The following is a 22,370-nucleotide window of genomic DNA, read 5'->3' on the forward strand; positions in this document are numbered from 1 at the left end:
GTGCACACCTGGTGAAAAGACCAAAATTCATTCATCTAGCTTACATGTAATTATTTGTATAACCCTTTTGTACAAGGAGGCGTACGGTGCATGGGAGCTATAGATATTAGATGCCTACCTTTGGCAACAGGTTTTAGCAACACTATTGAAATTATTCCCCAATAAATTTCTCGGTGATTTTCAGAATTATTGATAGCCTCCCCATATTTAGCCTCCAAAGGACAGTATGTTGTACAGATACCTACCAGATATCATCTCTGGTTCTCCAATTGACTAGAATGCTAACACAGATGTGTTGAAGCAGGAAGGAGCAACCCACTTGCTGGCATTCGTAGTGACAGAGGCTGAAGTTAGCAAACGCAGCCTTGGAGAAGGTGACAAGCTCCAGCTGTGAAAAACTGCAAATTTCTCATGTCACCTGGACCTTTCTGAAAAGCTTACCTCAATTGCAATCAGTCAGCCTTGGCCTCTGACCCACTGCAGATGAACATAATACAAGTCTTGAGGGAAACAGCTGTATTTTAGAGCCACCAGCTTGATTACTATTGATTATCTACTTGCCTGGATACTAATTTCCCTTTGACAGCACAATTTCTGCCTGACTGCTCCTTCTGGGACTTGGGTTTTCTGTTCTTTTCCTTGTCTTTTCCAGATTGGTTCCAATAAATGTATTTTTATTACCATTTTGGGCAGAGTATGGGAGCTAATAGAAGGGAAGGCTCAGCTCTAATTGTGGCAGGAACTTATTAAAGAAATCCCTCATTGTTCCAGGGATGGCAAGAAGGCAACTCTACTTTTGAAAATTAGACTGTCTCATGAGGTAAGTTTTCCACTTTCCCTTTGATGGGGAAAAAAAAAAACATTTAAAATAAATAATATATGAGACATTAGAATACTCCCATATAATTATAATCTTGCCAGATAACATGAGGATTGAAAGGATTCCTACAGTTAAATTGCTGTGTGCTGGAAAACCAAGCTTAGAGCTGACTCTCAGATATGATGACCCAGTTGAGTAGCTCAGTAACAATGACGTTGGGCCTCCACGTGGCAGATGAGGCTTTTGTTTTATTTGTTTGACAGTAAATATCTGGCCTGTTGCTTAGCAGCCAAACCCAGAAACAAAGGCGTTTCCAGACAAAATAAACTACATTGCGGCAGGTAAACCTTTCACAGCAATTACCGAATGGAAATGAGAACTGAATTGATCATTGCAAAACAACCCAACGCATTTGTTTCCTGCAGATGTTTTAAGCACACAAGTGGCAATTTGAGATTTCTTGATAGCAGTGTGAGAAGACTTCATATATTAAAAAAAAAAAAAAAATGAGTACACCGATTTTGAAAAATGATACGCTGAAAGGTCTAGAAATGGAGACCAAAGTTTTCAAACTTCTGTCAGCTGTTAAATCCATATTTAAGTACATTAAATAAGAAGATTTTTCTCTCAGGGACAATGAGGGTTTACAACTGTTGCTGAGTTCCAGGGAATTTTCACGTGTCCTAGGAGCATTGCACTCACCTAGAACTGAAATACAAATAACAGAGCACCAAAGACTGAAAAGCTTTTGCGGATGTTTTCATAATTTGATATTAACTCTATCAAGTTTTCTTTTTATCTTTGCTTTCACAAATGCATCCCCATGTCCCAAGGTCTCAGGCCACAACTCGTGTGTGACACTTACCCTTGCAGGCTTCATTTTCATGCAAAAGCCTTCAGCTTTTGCAGGACTCACCTCCTATACGGGGAGAAAAGGGAAAAAAAAAAAAAAAAAAAAAGGAAATGCCAAAGCTACTCTTGCATATCGCAGCTGTACAGCTTTAAGGCAGGTATTTCACTGAGAAAGCAGCACTTAGCCTCACTGAGCAAACAGAAAGGGCCAAATTCTGCTCTCGGTTACCCTGGGGCATTCCAGCACAAGAAGGAATCTGCATGTGAATAACCTAGAGGAGAAATGTGTTTCCAGACACTTGAGCTTAAAGACTGAAAAAATGCTGGTGTGAATTCTGTCATCTTATATTTTCACTGAGGGTTTTTTAGGGGTGGGTTGTGTTGTGGGATGGGATTTTTCCCCTCAGAGTTGATGCACAGGCCATTGTCATTATGTTGCTGTCTCACCTTTCAGTTGACAGACAGACTTCCTGCTGGAGAGACATTATTATTTAACCGGATCCACTCATCCTGCCACTGATTTGTTTTACTTTTGTTCCTGGCAGAGAATAGCAACTCTAGGTAATGTTTCTTTTCTCATTTGGCTAAGTACTTCAGAACACTTTAGTAAATTAACCCCATGTAGTTCACTTAGCAAACACAGGATCTCCTAAAAGGATTTATAAAACTAAATTACTTCAGAATTACCAGGCAATCTTTGTTTTTCTTTCGTTTTTTTCTGATACAAGCTTAAGAAACGGCTCAGGAAGCAAACGTGAATGTTTAATTCTTCATCAAACAGGAGCTGTAAGCACAGCATGAGAGAATCAAAGCAAAAAGGAGACGTTTTAATAAACAATATAGATGAAGACATGCCAACTCTGTTTCTGGAGTGGAAGTATTATCAATGTATCTGCAATAATCTGTTTTTAATTACATCAATCTTTTCTAGCTAGGGTTACCCTTTAGCATTTGTAATCCCTCTGGAAATTCACATCTTTGTTTTCACCACAACCAAATTATCATCATAAATTATGTGTAAGCTGCTTGTACATAGAAATGTGTGTGTGTGTGTATATATTTTTATGATCCATTCTATACTGTACACTACTGCCCAATAAGAAGTAATAGGCTTCCTAAAAATACTACAAAGTGAAATTTTGTCATCTCAATAATGTCAGGCCAGGCAATAATAGTCTCTTACATTATCTACACATCTCTTAAGAAAACATATTCAGCATAATTGTGTTCAATGGAATATTCTCCCTCCCACCTTGACAGAGTTTAGAAGCTTCTAGTAGATAGTAAAAAAGCTGTAAAATACTAGGTTGTACATGAAATTCATAAAACCTTCCTTGAGGATCCAATCTCAACTTATGTAGTAGACAACAAAAATATTCCAATTAGCCTAAACGATCCTTGGTCTGAACAGCAGAGTGACCAGCTGATTTTGTATATCTTCTTCCTCTTTCTGACTACAATTAGGAACGTAGTTTGCTCAGTGGTGCCTGCATCCTGAACAAAAGATTTCTTTTTCTACAGTGAGCCAAAGGGATCTCAGAGACACGAAGGAATCGCAGTTCACTGAAATCACAGAGTGATAAAATTGGCTCTGTGGGATGCCAGTACATTCAGCACCTCATCCCCGCACTGGCATGGTACCTGACAATACCACAGCAGTACCATGGTGCTTCCCTGGTAAAAGTACACTCTGGCTGCACTGCAATGATTTTATAATCATTCACATATTTTAATTTGCAAGCAACATGACTGAGTCTTCTGAATACTTATCAAAAATATATCCATAAATGCTGAATATTCCCACACAGCCATTTTGAATGGTCTTTGATTTAATTCCTCGATTGACAGAGGAATCAGTTATTCTGTCAAGGAGAAGAAGTAATAGTATTTGTTCTCAAGTAATTAACAGCAAGTAAACAGATAAAATAACTTGTGAATAAGCCATAGACTAAAGTATGTTTGTAAAAAAAAAAGCATCTGTATAATTCAGATAATTGTTCAAAAAATCAGGACCTACTGGAAGACAGCAGATGAATTCAATAAAGTGCTAGATAACCTGAACATGATAGCTCTGAATCCTTTGCACTGACTGTATTAAGGCTAGGGACCTGGAGACCCCGGAAATTATTTTTCACAAGGGAAACGTGGAAATCTGCAAAATTAACTGAACTGGAATTCTCTGTGGGGAGAGGAATTCTCTGTAGGGAGAATGTATAAGGATCTGAGAGAAATGTACACATCACTTTCTTTTTGCCTTCCCATTCCTCAAATGCTCCAACAATCAGCAAACAACAGGACACCTTACAAAGTCTTCATTAATGCAAACAAAAAAAAAAAAAACCCAAAAAAAAAAAAAGAAAGGATTTGTGCTCTAACCCAGAGCATTGCAGTGAGTAACTATCAGACACGTGGGCACAAGGGAGGAATACATAGATTGACAGGCTCAGGGACATGTTTTATATGGGAAAAAACGAGGTGCCTTTGATTGCTAGAATGCAGGCAGGAATATTTTCAGGCTCCTCAGTTAGGATTTAAACACATAAAGGGGACAGGGGAGGATCACAAACGTATTTCTAACCTACTTGCAGTCTGAAAATATACAAAGCAGCTTTAAAAAAACCTAGTAGGAGTACCAAGAAAAGTTTGGCTCCACCACACAGAACTCTGCAAGCTAATTTGGGTGATGACAACATTAACCTGCACAAAGCTCTAAACTGGATTAACTCCTGCACAGAAATTAGCTCAGTTAAAACCACTTAGATACCTCAACTCTCCCTCTCCTATAGTCCATCCAGCCTGGAGAATACCCTAAAAGCCTTACCCAGCAGAGGTTGCAAGCAAGCACGGTGTCCAGAATAGTCACAAAATGGACAGAGAATTTCTCAAGCAGGGTTAATACGTTAATGTCAAAGCACCATTAGCAAAAGCCATCAACTCTGCACAGAAAGCAAAGTGAAGTACAAGCAGATGGGAGCAAGCATGGCAGGCCTGTAACACCATCCTGCTCTGGAGGTGCCATACAGCATGGGGCAGAGGGCAAGGGCTGACTAGGAAAAAAAGTGTTTCATAGAAACTTTTGAGAACAATTGGGCAGTGTTGCCTCTGCGTCAGCTTCTTCTGAGTGAAGATCTTTAATATATTGGCCAAAGATGCAAACAAAAACATGAAAAATAAACCTTCTGAAGTCCTTTGTCATTTTAGCTGCCTGGGTTCCTTGCCTGTACTGCATATACTGTTCCAGATCTCCCATAATCTGCTCAGCAAACTCCCCCTTCCATACCACCGCAAAGACTTCTTCCAGCTGAGTTGAGCTTCTTTGCAGTGACCAATCCAGAGCTGAACATCAGCACTTCTGGCAAGCCTAGCATATGACAAATCCGACCCAATAATGCATAGTATTAAAACCAATACGAGCTTCTAGCCGAAACTAGTGTACAGGTAAAACTGTGCTTAGGAACTCACCCAGCAGCAGATCCTCCTTCAACCTCACCATTAAATGCCGTATATATCAAAAAAAATTCCGATTTCTTTGGGTGCAACCCATCACCAGTAACTCCCCTCTGCACACAGCAGTAAATCCATATAGGTGTTCTTTTTTTCTCATAAATACTCTGCCTCAGTATATGTAAAGCTGTGAATATTTGAAGTCAATAGCTTTTGACTTAAATCCATAGGCAGTACAGGATCAATTTCCTAATTACATATATAAAAGTCTGTTTCTCCTCACCAGAAGAAAAAAAAAATAATGATAATGAGCTGAGTACACCCATAATAACGCACAGACATTTATTTATTATGAAGTCAGGACACTCGAACAAAGAGGTTTGCAGCAAGATTTCTTGTAAAGTATGAACCCCAGTTCCCTTCACTTCAGTCTTCCTGCCACAGTTAACAATTATTACACTTAAAGTCAAAGCAGCTCTGAAGGCGAACACGAGCTGAAACTGCCAGAACAGAGGCTTAGATATCCAGTTAATAATTTAGTAGCAGGAACCTATGAGGATTCACATTCTTCTTTTTCCCCACAGAAATGTCTTCTTCTTCGTGAAGGAATTTCTTTGGGAGGTCACTGCTAGAGAAGAAAGTGCTATCTGCAAGGAAATGCCTGTTCCAAGCTCCAAGAATTAATCTGGATAACTTGCAGAGACTTCTTTAAATGAATGGTAGTAACAGTTTTTATAAATATTAAATCTTTTATACAGAAGTGTTCTGCCATGTTACAGCATTTTATCTGATTTGAAAATAATCTAGTTCTTGCCCTTGTGCAAGTCTAGCAAGAGATCCATCTAAAACATGCAAATGAAAAGAAAAAAGTATAATTAAGCTCTTTGCAATCTAAATTTTAAGTTTAGATAGAACAAGATTGAGAGTGAGTAAAGTATATCCAAAACTTAATGACAAATTTTGGGCTGCTGAAAAGAGCCCATTCTTTTCTTGTTATAAAAGAATGTTTGTTCACATGCATGATTATTTTCTGTTAAATATTCCTCTTTTTTTTCAGACTTTAGACCTGCCAGAGCAGGTAAATAGGACCATTACTTCTGTTTCTCCTTAAGAGTCATCCAAATCAAACAATATTTTTGCAGAGCATCATCAAATATGATATACTAATCAACTATGTTACATAAATAGAAATTTCCAACATCAGACTGTTAAAATATGCTCAAAAGTAATAAAGGTGGTACAAATGAAAATCAGCTGGGAAAAAAAAAGTTCTATGCTTTGTCTCATCTCCTTAGCCAGGCAAGGCAAGACACTTATCAAAGTTTTATTCATCAACTCTCCAGATTAAAAATACACCTATCTGTTAAATTTAAATGCTCCTGTGGTCTTCTATATATTTTTTTTCTGTGTACAGGAGAGAAAATTGAGAAAGTTTTATTTCACTGAGATCCAAATTCATCTCACTACCTGCAGGAATTTCTCTGGGGTGCCTAATTAGAAGCCCCATCAACAAAGGTTGCCTATATAAGTCAATGCTGAGAGATAGCTTTAAAGGATAATTCAGTGTTGCTACTCTAAAATTGCCTCTTCTCATGGGCTACAGAACAGGGCTCCTAATCTCAGCTGGGTATTACAGTTAGTTGGAATGAATTCTGGCCCCAGTCCCTAGGGTTCTTTCAGTAAAAGACTTTTCCTTTTTTCTCTTCATTCTTAAAAAACATTTCTACTCACAAACCCAAGAAACACATAGGACAGACACTCTGGTCTTTCATTTGTCCCTGCAGGCTTCTGGCAACCTATGAAAAATACCATTCTCACTGGTGCTGTGGCTTCAGAGTCATAACCATTGCCACTGTCTTAGACTGTGTTCAACAGTCCTCATAGACATTTCTAACTAGCTTTCTTGAATTTCAAATTCACCCCATTTCTAAATCATAGCAATCCTCAGGAAGGATCTTCAACAGTCTAAGGTGGAATAAATTGAAGAATGACATGGCTCCCCACTGGAAACCTGTGATGTTTTTGAACACATACAGAAAAAGTAAAACAAAGCCCACAGTATCTCTCTGCATCCACAACCACCCTGGAGTCCTGAGCACGTCCAGGATACACAGCTCTCACAAACATATTCTGCTCTATAAGTAACCTCCTTGTGAATTTGACATGGGAAGAACACAGAACCATGCAAGAGAAAAAATTCTCAGATCCATGTATTCATATAGCAACTTCTCAGGATACACTTTACCACAGGCAAGGAGACACAGCCTTGCAGAACCCCATTCCAAGCTCCATGAATTCAGCCAAGTTCCGTATTCTTTCAATAAACCAGGTAAAAAAAAAAATCCAGGCTAGTGACACATCAACCAAGTAAGAGTCATGTAGGAATGCTAAATGAGAATCTTCAGCTGTCTAGCCCTCGGAATGGGGGTGGGGAAGAGACACAACTATATTTCCCCATGCTGCTTTCCTTGAGAGACTATTTTTTTTTCCCAAAAAGATATCTTGCTAAGGAAAAAAACAATGATTTCTCATCCTTTCATACTGCTCTACATGATATATGAAAAACTAAAAGGAAGAATCAAGAATGTGGTTTTCCATGGTTTCAGTCAAAATTAATGTCTGCGTACCCTGGAAAGGCTGCAGTGACTGAAAAAAAATCTATGAAATTATGATGTGATAAAAAAAAAAAAAAACCAGAAAACAGAAAACACTAAGGAAATAGAGATTGTGTTGTCTAGTGTCCTTCAGCCAAGATTTTCAAGAATGACTAATGATTTTGGCTGTTACAATGTCTGAATCGCCTTTGTGGGGATTCATTTCCAGAAAGTGCTGAGTATCTTTCCTCTGAAAATCAAGCCTCTTAAAACTGTATATAGCTCGGAAACCAAAAAAGGAGGCATGGAAAACTTTCTTTAAATTTAGAATGTTTTTTTAAACACCCAGTTAACTGCAATGCCCAAAAACACACTTGGAAAAAATAATGTCATTGTTAAGGGATCAGATTATCTGCTATACAGTTACAGTATTGCAATATATACCCCTGAGATATCCAAGCAGCTCATGAGGAAAACTAGGGATGCTAATGTATTATCTGAGACATGTAGAATTTAAAAATAGGGAAAAATAATGCCTCCAGACATTTTTTTGCTATACCAAGACTAATACTTTTATTAGTATTTTATACATTTACTAGACATTGAATTTACCACCTTAGTGATTAGCCATAATCTAAACTATTTCAAAAGAGTGTTTTTGCAGAAATTAGTGGATTTTCTTCCTAATGCAGGCACTCTCCTGCAGTTATAGATATACACTTTGAAAACATACATGAAGCCTGCAGAAACTGAGATTATCAGGCCAAGTGGGACTACACAAATTACTTCAACGAAGCGTGTGCTTGTCTGTCTTTATAGGATTAGGACCTTACCCATGTAGCATGACCTTCACTTATATTCAAACATTCAGTTTTCCTAATATCTGAACATTTACTACAATCCACTTGAAAATACACCACAGCACACAGAGTTATGCTACAGGATATCATTTCTTAGTTTCCAAGTTTCCCAGGAATTTACAAATTCCCAGCAAATTACAAGAAGCAAACAGCTGCACACAGGATTAAATTCCCCACTTCCAGCAGTTCTACAAAAGTTTTGCATGATATATGTTCATTACATAAAGCTAAGTGCCCACCAATCAAACTGCTATGAATGCCCCCAAACTGGTTATCTCGTTAGAAGATAAAGTGTGCTGTTTATATAACTTATTAAAAATTGCACCCTTGCATTCCTTTTTCAGATAAAAAGTGTGAGGGCACTGCTTCATCACTTTAACTATGTGTTTCTTTGAACATATTTGTGCTTTAAAGTAAACACCAATGCTAGCTTTTTACGACTACTAAAATCAAAACACATCTTTCCAAACTAATCTGTACAATGGCTGGGAAGAGCCTTTGATTCAGTACCGTAATTATAAACAGGCACTTAAGTCAGACATACTAAAAGAGCATCAGTCATTTAAAATCAAATTAACAGTTTGATTAATCAAACACCAGACTGTCAAGTCAGATAACATACCTGACGGCTTTGTTCAGTTACCAAAGAAGGTTTCCACTTTAAGCACCACAGATTTCATCAGCAAAGCAAAATTTACTCAAGCAGAAAAATTTGGTTTCCTTTAAATGTGCTCTATAGTATTACTAGGAAAATTCTCACGACAAGCCAAATTCTGCTTGACTTTCATGTGGTCACACAGCAGGAATTGAGAGACTTTACAGATATATTTCCTGTCTCTTTGAGGCCCACTTTTCAGGCAGAAAAGTGCAGTGGGATTCAGAAGGATGTACATTAATAGAATCAGGTCATGCTTATGAGGTATATCAAAGTGGTAGAAAAAGAGTTTATTGACTTATTTCTGAAAGGTAGTGATTATTTATTAAAATAAGTATGAGAGGCCAGCACATAGCATATGATAAATTGCATGCATTTTCACACCTGAATCTTCCTCCCCTCCATTAGAGTATTTTCTATTCCTAGCGTATGAGTCTGAAAATCAACCTTCTCTATGAAAATTTGGAAGGACTCTTTGCATTAGAGACAATACAATTGCTGCCATGATGTTAAAAAAGACAAAATGGAAAACGTCATCCTATGTCACTATTCCCCTAGAGTAACAAAATGCACAGATTGAAATATATCATGCTAAAATAGCCACACATCTACAGAACCATTATGGAAAACATCAGCCCTGTACCACAAAGCAAGGTATTCCTCTGTGCTACCTGCATCAACCAAAATCAAGAAAATGTGACTGAAGACTGGTTTTCTGAAGCGAGGTAACTCATCATTGATCCACTGCAAGAACAACATGTGGCAGCACATCTGGTAGGAGGTGGCTCCATATATGTTGTACTTGATCTGTAAGAAAAATTATGTTAGTCAATACACAAAGAAGGCATACACTTCTATTGACTGGAAAGGTCTCAAACAAGAAGAAAGAGAAAGCCCTCTTTCTTCTGCAATATCCAAATGCTACTGATATTGAATGGAGGCAATCAGGCAAAATTCTGCATGCTCCAGAATCAAAGTTTTCGATCCCTTGGCCTTCACAAATAGCCTGAAAACTTTACTCATGAAAGTAAAGCTAGAGAGAGAGTTTCTCACTGTATCAGTTCATCCACTATTATTAGACACTGAAAGATTGCACCTATGACAGCCACTCTGAGTTGTGAAGCAGCATCAAGAAGTAGATGTGTGCTTCTGGGGATAGGCCCATTTTCAAAAGAATGATTGTAAATGCATGTCCTTCGCAATGTCTGATCCAGAGCCCATTTCCAGCATGGCAAGGAAGGATAAAATGGAAGTATGCCAAGTATACCAACATAAAACCTCTAAAAAAAAAAAAAATAGGGACCAATTCCAGATTAAACAGCAGTAAAGAAAAACTTGAAGAAACAAAACCCACCCCCTCATACACCAAAGATCTTTCTGTCATGATTCAGTATGCAGCCTGCATAATATCTATGGATGTGTAACCAAAGAAAAATTTAAAATTCCTGTTGTAAATGGTGTTTTGAAAAACTGATAAATTCTTGGCTTCATTCCACCACTGTATTTGATACTTGTTCATTTATGATTACAATTCAAACTTTAAATGCCTCTATGCTTTCCACCTAAAATACATATTATTTGCTAGTCGCATTCTAAATGGCAGTTCTTTCAGGGAGGCTTCTGCCTATGGTGCCATTTGAGAGCTGAAGAGTCTAATTCAACTTTGTGCATTTTAATATTCAATGCTGCCCATTGATATGCTGTGACTACTGAATGTGAGAGACCTAAAGATGTGCAGAAAGTAGTTGAAGAGTATTCCTCCCCCCAACATTACAAGAAAAAAAAAAAAACCCTAAAACTGTGTAAAAGAAAAAAAAGGGTCAAGAAAAAACCTTAGCCTACCGCTTAAGTGTGTTAAGAGCCAAACAAAGATCATGGGTCATAGGAAAGCTAAAGGCTTATGGTAAAAGCATTCCTCTTGCTTACATTGGCATAAGGACAAAAGGTTTCAAAGAAAACGTATATGGTTTTTGCCAATTCATTACAGTATTTCTGCTAAAATGAATTTCCAGCACAGGTCAAAATCCAATGATATATGAACCACAATGTCTTCTGAGGTTTGGATCAAGTATGCCCTGAAAATTATGGCTGCTTATCTAATCTCTGAAGCTTCCCTTCTTCCCTTTCCCTCCACAGTCTCGATCTCTCCCTCTACAGACCCATCACAATTTACTACTACTCTTACCAGTTCTTCTCACTGTTTTTAAAATGTGACATGTAAATCCCACCAAAGTCTTTTTTTCTTCTTCTAGCCACAAATATTGGTGTGACGGCTGTTTCAGATACCAGATCTCAGGAAAAGAGAAGTGGTAATGTTTTGCAACAGAAAGATTCAAATTCTGTATCTGGTGGACTGAGTTATTTCATATCCACAGACGTTTCCTCAGTCTAGTTCGGAATGAACTAGAACTCACCACCTCCATCTCACAACCCCACTGCAAAGATATATATAGCCTAGAGATCTATTGTATATACTGCATAGAAAAATTCACCTATGTATTTGCTCTACTGTGTAGGCAATTTGGACTTTAAATCTTTATTCAAACCCATTTCATCTGGAATTGATAGAGTTCGATGTTGGTGCTCCTTAATGTGAGAAGTTACTTCTTTTTAAAGCAGATGCTTGATCTTCAGGCTAGATGGATCATCAGATAATGGTAACTAATGATGGCTATGTATTGTTTCACCTTTAATCCTCTGTTAATGGAGGATGAGTTTTCAAAATGGGGCACCTAGTAGCAGGCAACAACCTGTTCAATTCATGTTTGAAATATCTGCCATGCTGATCTAAGAACATTTTAGATCAAAGAAAAACAGATCAGGTACTTTTCTCTGGCAGAAGTAATTTTAACAAAACCCAAAGTTTTCATCAATTTTGAGCAAATCTTAGATGGGATAGTTTCTAATGAATATTTTCTGTTCTATTTTTTTATTTGCATTTTATTTCTACTTAATCACTTTGTTTATTTTATGCTTTTGCCTTAAAATACTGATATGTAGCATGCTTCAATACTAACAAAATCATTTATGTATCAGGTTACAACCACTGAACATTTTAACAATGAAATCTGTCAGAATTCCCATCTTATGGAAAACTTCAAGTATTTCTCCAAGTTAGAACAAAAAGAGAGGGCTTCAACACATATTATCCTGAACAACAGAAAAATTACATTTTCAACCAGCAGTACAATAGGTAATTTAGGAATCTAATTTTAATGGCCTTATATGAAAATAAAAGTACTTGAGATAGATATGGGCTTCATTTTCAGAAAAAAAAAAATGAGAAACACAAAATAATGATCAATGCTTAGAACCGAATTTTTTAACACTTGGATTCCTTCTTTTTCTTCTCTCTTTTTGTACAAAGAAAGAAAAATAAAACAAAAACAAACAAACAAACAAAACTTTTACAACAGTATAGTCCCAGCTACAGAGCTACAGGCAGTGAGGAACCATTCTCTTCCACATCTTAATGGACATTTGGCTCTGTCACTGACACTATCAATCTTGGCACTCATATAGGAAATCTCAGTATAAGGCAAAATAGGGATGAACTAATCCCTTTAACCTTAGCATCTTGATCACACAAAGATTGAGATCAACGTATTTTGTCATTTTTGTTCCAGAATACCTTCCTGTGCAGATGCAACACCCTCGAAAAACACAAGACGACTGCATTGCAAAATAACAATTTTGCTCATAAACTAACAAATTTTATTCTAGAACAGAATCCCTACATAGTATGCTATGCTGGAATAACTTAATAAATAGCCTATTTTCCTATACATTGGTCAGTCAGTTTACCCAAGTTCCATAGAGAAGGTCACTTTTAACTGGTGTCCAGGCAAATCGTTACCATACCAACACCTGCATGGCCACTAACAACAGTAGCACCTGACTCAGTTTTTAATCTCATATTTTGCCCAAAGTTTAAATTCACTTAAAAAAAAAAAAGTTAATATTTATCACATTTCATAATTTTTCTAAATTATACTATCTTAAAATACAAGCATCTGAAATGAACAACAGAAAGAAGTTCAGACAATTAAGTAAATTAATGTCCCTCATTTGCTGTAGACAAGGATGACTTCAAGTCTGTTGAAGATTCAGGTAAAACTAATTCAAACTGAATTAGTTCAATCTCTTGCTCTCAAGCATCTGATCAATAAAACAGGTTTAAAAATATCAGAAAGAACTTCTCCAGAAGGCCAACTCAGCTGAAATCTACACTAAAATATCATTTGCATATATAACATATATAAGTAATCTAGCACACTAACATATATATTCCTCACTATTCACAAGAATTTGTAGGGGTCTGGACCGTTTCCTTCATAAATCTTAGGGATGTATGTCACTGTGGTTCTAATTCCATTTAAAACTTTATTTCAGCAGAAACTGTAGCCTTTCAGATAAGTGCCCCTGAGACTGCAGGATCTTCTTCTCCCCTTTGCACCGGTTTTAAATACAGGCTCACAGAATAATGACTGCACAGAATAATAGTACTCAAGGAAAAAAAAAAAAAAAACAAGAAAACAAACCTGTTATGAAAGTTGTAATCAGAAAAAAAAAAACAGAAAAGGGGGAGAAATTGGATTATTTTAATAGCTTTTTCATATTGGTACTTGCTGTATCTTTAGCACAGACATTTATGGAAATTAAATCAAGACTTTCTCAGACTTCTTGCTTCCTTTCTAACATTCTCTCTTTTTTTTTTCTCTACATACTGCAGAATAGATTTAGCTCTCTGTTCACTTTCCACCTTTAGATCATGCTCTCCAAAGGGCTTTTGAAGGAGAACTGCACCTAATTTGGGCAGCTCAGCAACACTAAAATGCATGGGATAAGAAGCTCTTCCCACAGCAAATAAACCGTGCCATACTACTCTTTATATTTTTAATTACAGCTGGTATTTCTCAGGCACTAATCAAAGGACAGCTGGTCATCTGCATGAGAAGTTACAGTTGTAATATTGTTTTAAACATTGAAAGGTCAATACCAGTAAAAATATGTGCTCATAGTGAAATGTTCCCTTATTTAACATCAGCTGCCCAACACATCTTGCTTCTGTCCAAACACTATCCAGTCTAAAACTTGAGACTGGAAACAGGTTAGCTACTGGCTCGACAAGTACAATGGTATTCACCCTTTTCCACTTTTTCCTCACTGCAATGTGAATAGCCCTGGTTAAAGTAGCACTTAACCATGCTCTCTTGGAGTCAAATCTGAATTCATTTGCCCCCTTCAAGGGCAGTTTTCCCTGACTGTGGGCTTGAGGAAGGCGACTTGACAGACAGTGTCAAATTCAGGCCTCTTCTCTTGTGTGCTTACCAAGAGACAATCACCCAGGGCCAAGCCTACTTTCCTGACAGCAGAGATTCAAGAAAGAGGGTGTATTATTTAAACAAAAGAATTAATTATGTATCCTGTTGCTAGCAAAACTCTGATTTACACTTTTACAGCCTTACATGAACATCTGTGATCTGGAAAGAGAAGGTGCATCTCAAGCAGACTGCATAACCTCTCAGAAAAAATGCCTCCTACCACCTCAGCCTAAAATATTGCTCACGTGTGTGATGCAGCAACATCTGAAGACCCTAACTAAACTTGGGACTCCTTATGTTAGGTGCTTCAACTGTAAATGCTAGGGGATATTGCTACACAGAATGTAATATTTAAAAACAAAACAAAACAAAAGAAAACAAAAACAAACAAAAAAAAACAGACAAGGAGAAAGAGAAAATATGTTTATTTCCAGATTAGTACTGTAAAACTGAGGCACACACTTACCAGGCTATACTGGAAGGGTGTAGAGAATTAAATGTAACACCCATTGATGTATCGCACGTTGATGAATCACAGGGTAACAATTTCTTTGTTACTCCCAACCCTTTTAGCATATGTCAACATACAGAATTTACTACTTCTGAGTAGGACTCAGTGTATCCAGTGGATTTTCATATTTTTGGACAGCACAACATTCCTTGAAATGACTCCAAACCTGAATAACAGTGTTTTAAAATTAACTCCAGTCACAGTTCCATTCATCCTCAGTGGTGATCCAGCCCTGGAAGGGGCTGGAGATCAAAACCACCCATGGTCACATGTATTCTTACATAAAAGTGGCCACGCCGGGTCAGACCAAGGGTCTATCTAGTTGGATATCCTGGCTCTGACAGGAGGCCAGTAGCAGATGCCTGAGGAAAAGTATCAGAGAAAGGCAAGCACACAGTGATCCTTCCCCTGGTTACACTTCCAGCGTCCTGCGGTTTCAGAACCTCCTGAGCCAGAGGTTCTGACAGCAGTTTTCTATGCTGAATAACAGGATTCAAATCCCCAGCCCTTTACTTCCTGTAACAACAGGAGAAATAAATGTTTTGCAATTAATTAATTCATGTGATAAGCAAGATCTGTTTTTTTAGGCTCAACACAATTTAAGTGCTCCTGCTGCAAAATTACATTTATTTAGGCACATTTCCATGTCACATATCTAGGCATGAATTCCATCGATCTTCTCATTTCATTTGCTGTTTGAAGCTGCAAAGAATCCACAGTTTGTCCATAACAGATGCCAAAAGCCTAGAAACTTATTACACACTGCTCACAGTGTGGGTTCAGATACATTATCAGCATAAAAAGAAAAAGGCAAATTAGGCCACAGTAGGAGAACACATTTTTATTATAGTCTGCAGCTTGCATCTCTAATTTAATGCTGCTGTTTCCCAAAGTTATGCTGCATCATTCTAAGTTGCTGAATTGAAGAGATGACAGTGAGCTAAATTTTTACAAGTAACTGGGCAATGCATAGATAGTCGGTGCACTTGATGAATTTCAGAGAAACCTTCAGGGCCAAAGTGAATGAGACATTTTCAAATAATTCTATAGGTATTCATATTGACAGAAATGACTATGTTCAGTGTATCAAACATGGGAGAAAAGGGAGATTTTAGTGCATTCTTCCAAAAGAACAGAAAGGAAAAACACTCAGCACCTGTAAGCAAAATGCATATACCCTCTTTAAGCTGTAAATGCTCCGTTCTGTGGTTTAATACACACACCACACACAAGCTTCACTTAAATTATCATCTCAATAAATCATTGCTTAGTGAGAGGATTATCTGTGCCATTATGGCTTCTCTCTGGAGCTGACAGAGAGTTATATTTTACATCATATCTATATTTTCTCCAACTACAGCAGAAATCTTTAAAGCAGATATCAAAGAATAGCAAAGAAACACAGTTGGCAAGGAAAAATAAGTTGCAGAACTTGTAGTTTCATGATGCATCTTCTCAGGATTCTGGTCATCTGTGGCGACTATGTTTTGCTTAAGTTTCCTATATGGAGAATCTCCTGACTAAGGATTAGATAACTGATATTGAAGGATACCTCAGAGACAATGAAACTTTAAGTTATGTTATTTTTAGGAAGTTATAGATTTTTGTGTTTAGGAAGAAAAAAATCAGACAGCTCTTATATATGGAAAGTTTTGACTCAGTCAGATGGAAGCAGAAAGTCAAAAGCTAAGCCATCTGTTGACTTTAGGCTCACAAGAAGTTTTTAATATTAGACAGGTTCAATTTCACCAGTTCCAGTACCCTAAGATTTTGCAATACTGTTCAGAGGAGATGCACTTACCAGAGTTTGTCTGCTAAAATTACTGCCAAAGGATGACGAGATCCCACCTTGAATATTTATTTTGCTCATATTCAGAGGATGCACATGCATGCACCACAAAACCAGTCACCAATGAACACCATGTCTGCTCTGGCTGCTAGCTACCAAGTGGCAGGCACAGTAGAAAGTGGTTCAGAATTGTAATTAATCTCATGATGATTCAGCCAGCATTTCATTTAAGATGCTTACAGCAGGTCATTTTACATTGTCCAAAATAAGCAGTCTGCTACCATTAGATATGTCGCTCATGAAAACTAAAAAATTCTCAATACAGGAGGATTTCAAAAGCACTACATAATAGTCAATTTTCATGTCAGCAAGTTGTTATTTAAAAAATGGCAAAAAACTAGCTACTATTCATGATGGATATTCAACATGTTTGAGTCTCTTCTGCATTTCTTGGCTTGCTCTGGGGAATGAATGATTTGAGACTTTTGGTCCCTATTATAATCCAAAGTATTGTATTACTTGAGCAAACAAATTAAATACAGCAATTAACTGGGAAGAAGGTGTCTGTGATTCTTGATATCCTGAAGTGGAATTAAGTCAGCACTGGCACTCATGTATCGAACATATTATTACTGTTAGATGTTTGTTCAGCAACACTGCAGTGCCGCAGAGCCTTTAAATTAAATTTACATGACCAGTTTTTAAATAGAGAATCAATAGTGCATATGTCTGTAGTGTTTGAGATATGTTTGCTGGACTGAATCATCAGGCAAGCTTTTCATTGCCATTTTTATCATTATTTTTTCAGGAAAATATATAAGAAGATAGGAAATGTTTAAAGACATCAGGCCCATTTGTCTCTCTCACTCAGGAAGAAATCAGGATAAATTCTTGAAAATACTAGATGTGGGGAAAAAAACATCTAGTTGTCTCAGGCCTAAACTAATCTATGAAGAGAACTTCCTAAGAAGCGTATTTTAGAGGTATCAGCCCAAAAACACAGCAAAGCTGGTGAGCTCTGAGTGAGAGAGAAAATAGTAGAACAATGAATTGACAGGGTTCAGCAACCACTGCCAGACAAGAAGTTCTGTAAATTAGTTAGTAAAAGTAACAAACCTTCTACATAGTCTCCACAGACTCCAAACTGAAACAATTACTGCAACTACCAGACTTTTTTCCCCATTTCAGTAGTCTTGCAAATCAGGAAAATAGGCAAGAGCACACTTGGCTCATAAGAATATAAAACTGGTCAAACAAGTTCGGACTGAAAGTCTACCTCGTACCAGGAGGTGGACACACAGGGTACTTAAGGAAAGGCCATAGAAACAAAATAAGAATTTATTCTATGGTACCCTTCCAGTTCTGGCAACTTGCAGTTTACGGATAGCCTGACACAAAAGCTATATCCACCCACTTCTTTATGTTTAGCAGTTCATCATAAAGTTTTATTAAATTATTTATAAATACGTTGAGTAGTTTATGTTGTCCTGTAGACTCTACGGGAAAACACACTGACCATCCCTTTATGAAAACCCTTAATTTTTTCTATCTTCTGTTTTCAATCTTTAACTAGTTATTACTCTATAGGAAGGCAACACATTTTAACACAATTCATTCCTTTAATAAAAAGGCTGATTAGAACATAAATGCCACACTGTAGCTAATAATTTAGCAATTCCATATTTGAGTTCTTCTAGAACTCCCGCAATGGTACTGTGAATCCTGGGACACAATTCATCTCATCCTGCTGATCTGTAATTTGCACTTCTGAATAGTATCTTGTTGCTATACTGCTGGCCAAGCTGGTTTTAGGAAAAGGTTCTTTTAAAATTTTTTTCTTTTATAGGTGATACACTTCTACTCTGAGCCTCTAATGTAGGGTCTTTAATCATTTTACCCTGTTGGCTGCTCTTTTAAATTTCTTTTCAACAAGCTTTCTCATTTTTATGTGTTTTCCCTTTTTGAAGTTAAATATTACTACAGTGAGGATTTTTTTACTTTCATGGGACGCAAACTTTGAATTTGTCCTGATCTCTTCAGCCTGACAAGTAGTAACATCTTGAACTACACTGTGTGCCCTATTGAGGGTTTATTCAGACATTACTTCTCTTTTTTTTTTATTTCTGACTCGTTACTAATAGAGGAAAACTTTCTAGAAAATACCAAAGATGGTACTTCTTAGTGGCAAAATTGAAAGCCTGAACTGCTTCTGATGCTTTAGAGACATTCCTATGCCATTGAGTAAACCTCTGTGAGTATAAGATTGTCACAAACCATGAATCATAGCTTGCTAATGAATAAATTTCATAAACATGTTTCATACTATGGGGAAATATTTTTGTACGTAGAAAAAACAAAGATTGTTTAAATTACTTACTTGTAATCATTATTTTACTGCAAAATACTAAGATTTCCTCATATTTTATATAAAACAGCTATAAAGTTATTCCAGCAGGCTCATATTTTGAGTACATATGTAAAGATATTCAAGTTAAATGCAGCTTCATATTCAACTTCCAAGAAAGTCCTCAATGGCTAGTTATTTTACAGAATAGCAACTAGAATGTCAAAGAAAAAAAAAGTAGATGAAACAGAAGACTTGCCTACAACTAAAACTTTCACTACTATAACTTTGTTAAAAGTAGGAAAGAATTACAGTAGACCAATAGAAAGCCTGGCGTACCTGGAGCAGTATCACCCCTCCCCCCCAAAAAAATCCCTTTTTCATGAATTCAACAGTCAAAATAAGCTCTGGCAAAATGGTTCTCATTTGCAGCCGTAATTATGTAATTTGCAGTCTTAATTCTGGAAATTTGTAAGCATAACACAATCAGTAAACCTTGCATAGATAAACACACCCTCAGCCACATCCACACAACAGCAGTCACCAGTATAGTGTTTCCTAAATCCTGGCAGAGCAAAGGCTAACAGTGGTTTAGCACCAGATCTGAGGCCCTGCGTTCATGAAAACAATCCTGATGTAATCCCTATCACAATGACTACTCTGCAAATTGATTTTGAGACATTCTGGAAAGACTAATTTTAAAAATCAAAGGCAACTTCATTTTCAGAAATGTGTGGTGTTTTAATTTAATTAAACATTGGATCTTACATTGTTTGGAACAGACCTACATTTGTGTGTCTAGAGCCACAAAATAAATAAACAACTACAGTAGCCCATGTGTTATTTAGTTTGTATTAAATCCCCCATCTTAGGATGTGTAAATGATGTGTAGGATTGGAATAAAAATACTTACCACATGTTTCTGCTAAACTGGTTATCAGTACAAACTACCAGAGTTGATATTAAAAGGCTAGATTTTCAGGAAAACTCAGCATTCAACAATTAGACACCTAGCTCAGCAGACAGACTTTCAAAAGAACTTTGTCCCCATTTTGGCACTGAAACGTATTAATTGGATTTCCAAGGACTCGGGCCTACAAGGCATCAGGTCTTCTGGCTCTGCAGCAGTGCAGCACTTCAGCACGTTTAATTTAAGCATGCAAACAGTCCCACTGAAGTCATGGGGCTATTTGCACTCTTAAAAACCCTCACACAATCTATCCTGCTGCTGGCTCAGGGCAAGAGTTTTCAGCACCTCATAGGAGTGACCCCGAAAGCAGGGATGAGGCCTGGGCACATTCAAAAATCTGCCACAGGTACCGAGGCTTGATTAAACTAAGGAAAAGGCTTGTTTCCCATTTGTCTGAGAGTTTGCCAGTAGTTGGGGCCTTACTCACTTGCTTCTATTTGGAGGAGGAAAGAATGTACATAAAGTCCTCTTTTATTGAACAAAAAAGGAAAAAAAAACAATACCAAAGGTGAATATAATTATTTTGAAATCTAAGCTTGCCCTTCCATTAAGTACTGTACATCTAAGCTCTGCAAACACCTCCACTTTCTCTGTTGCCATCTCTGCTTCTCTTTATTCATTTAACTTTCCGTTCACTGATGTTCCTCATCCACAGACACCTGCATATCAGCCGAACTGGCAAGCATTCCCTCTGAAATTTCTTAACCCATTGGTTTTAGTTCGTGTTTGGCTTTTCCACAGTCTTGGGCATTGACTTCTTATTGTTTCTACCATCGAAGGCAGAGGTCACAGTTCTTTCCCTTTAGCTCAAGTGAAAAGTGATTATCGCTGGTGTAGAGCAGCTGGGCAGATGCCACCTTTAATAAACACAAAATAAAATGCTGCACAGAAATTGCCCTAAGGGCTGTCATAGCATCAATGTAAACTATCAGTCATAACTGGATCTGTGATCACTCTGCAGATTAGAGATGGCAGCCATTACTGCCAACACGAGTTGTCCACTCCTATGCTACATGGCCACGGTAATTCTGTGACAATGAGACTACTCCAGTAGTATGCACCATATGCATGAGCCACATGAGCCATATGAGCCACACCATCTGGCTTTACAGCTTACATTAGTAGCACTGTAACAGCATTTGCAACTGCTTCTGTAGGACATTTGCTTTTGTTTCTGTGAAGCCTGACAGCTTCTCAACTCCAGCTCTTCTCTAATGTACAGTGAGCATTGGTCAGGGCTGCCAAGATGATAATGTCAGTTCCAGCATTACATCTGATGGCATCTTTCTGCTACCATGTGCAAAACTTCACACAGCCTTTTATCCCTAGCCTGCGCTCTTACACACATACATATACAGCTATTAAAATTGCCAGCATTCTTCTCCAAAAGGATGTTAACTCCTATGAATTTATCACTTTTACAGAAAGCTTTTTGAATAAAGGGAATTAAAACTGTTCTTTAAAATGATGCACATTCCTATTATGTGTAGTAAACATCATGCTGAAAGAGGGGAGAGAAAAGCAAAAACAAGCATTCCATGCAGCCAGCAGCTGTCAACCATCAAAGATTTCATTTCAACATTATGTCAAAAATCACGATGCTTTAAGGCTCATCAAAACATGAGTACATCTCCAAGGCAGATGTCTTGACTCTTGAGGCTGTTGAATGGCTGGATTATAGAAAACTTATCCAAAAAAAAAAAAAGAAAATTTAAAAAAAACCCCATCCACGCATCTAAAATTTTTAACAAAAAATAAGAAAAAGAAATTTAGTTTAATTTAACTTGGTCTAAGCTAACATGTTACCAAGTACACTGCTTCACAGAATGTGTTATATACTTGTGCTCTAAAACTAAATAGTGAAAAAATATTGTTCTCCAGAACTCACTGAGATTCAAATAGGTGAATGCTTCCATTCTAGTGACTTTAAATTGGCCTCAGCACCACTTGAAATGGCTAAAAAAGCCAGTAGCAGAAGTGTTAAAGATATAAAACATGTATTAATTGCATAAAGATGTACAAAACCAGATCATATTGTATTTATGAACCAAATTACATCAAAACATCTTATTAACTTCAATATTCTAGCAGAAATAGCCATTGACACAAACTATAGCAGCACCAGATATCTAGACTCTCAGAAAGCCTATGACAATTTTTCACTTGATGGATTAGTGCATATGGTATTAAATATAAGCTGCCCTAAG

This window comes from Chlamydotis macqueenii, chromosome 2 (genome assembly GCF_036417535.1).
Source record: "Chlamydotis macqueenii isolate bChlMac1 chromosome 2, bChlMac1.mat, whole genome shotgun sequence".
Lineage (NCBI taxonomy): Eukaryota > Metazoa > Chordata > Aves > Otidiformes > Otididae > Chlamydotis > Chlamydotis macqueenii.